This window comes from Penaeus monodon, chromosome 32 (assembly GCF_015228065.2).
Source record: "Penaeus monodon isolate SGIC_2016 chromosome 32, NSTDA_Pmon_1, whole genome shotgun sequence".
Classification (NCBI taxonomy): Eukaryota; Metazoa; Arthropoda; class Malacostraca; order Decapoda; family Penaeidae; genus Penaeus; species Penaeus monodon.
The window spans coordinates 768,418-769,065 of record NC_051417.1 but is presented as its reverse complement, the minus strand read 5'-3'; positions in this window follow the sequence as shown (position 1 = coordinate 769,065).

Below are 648 nucleotides of genomic sequence, written 5' to 3'. Positions count from 1 at the left end.
TTCCCTGCCCTTCCCCACTTCCCCCTGGTCAAAACTTGTCCCGCCTGAGCCTCCCCTTATTCGTCAGGGAAATAGAGCCATTTAGGACCCCCCCCCCCCCCCGGCGGTCCGCTCTAATGAGGGTCGTGGCCTCAGGCGGAGGAGGCCATGACAAGAAGCTTCTCGATGACCGATGCAATTACGCGCACGCAAGGGCCCGTGCGTGCATTAGGGAGAAGGTGAATATACCTTTGCGAAATCCCGCCAGAATCTGTGCAATAAATTAAAACGGGAGAGAGCTGTACTTAGTGTATCGGTCGTGATGTATTTATGAACCAGAAGATTATGATTATGTTACTCTAACTGTCTGCAGAAAAAAAAAAATAGTATCAGTGCTGTGAAAGCCATGAAGAATTCTTTTGCTGATTTTAAAGTGTACTAGACGCAGTATTTCTTTTTAATGAACCTTGGAATTTATGAAGCCGCAGGCACACATCGCGTTCAACCTCCCACTGGTAAGCGATCGTACCCCCCCCCCTCCCATTCCCCAACGCCTTAACCAATTTAAAGCCAGAATTCCAGCGCTCTGATTGGCTAGGCGAGTTGGAGAGGGATTATTTATACTTATACTGATCACTACATACGAAAAAGGTGTTATCGTCACCAGCA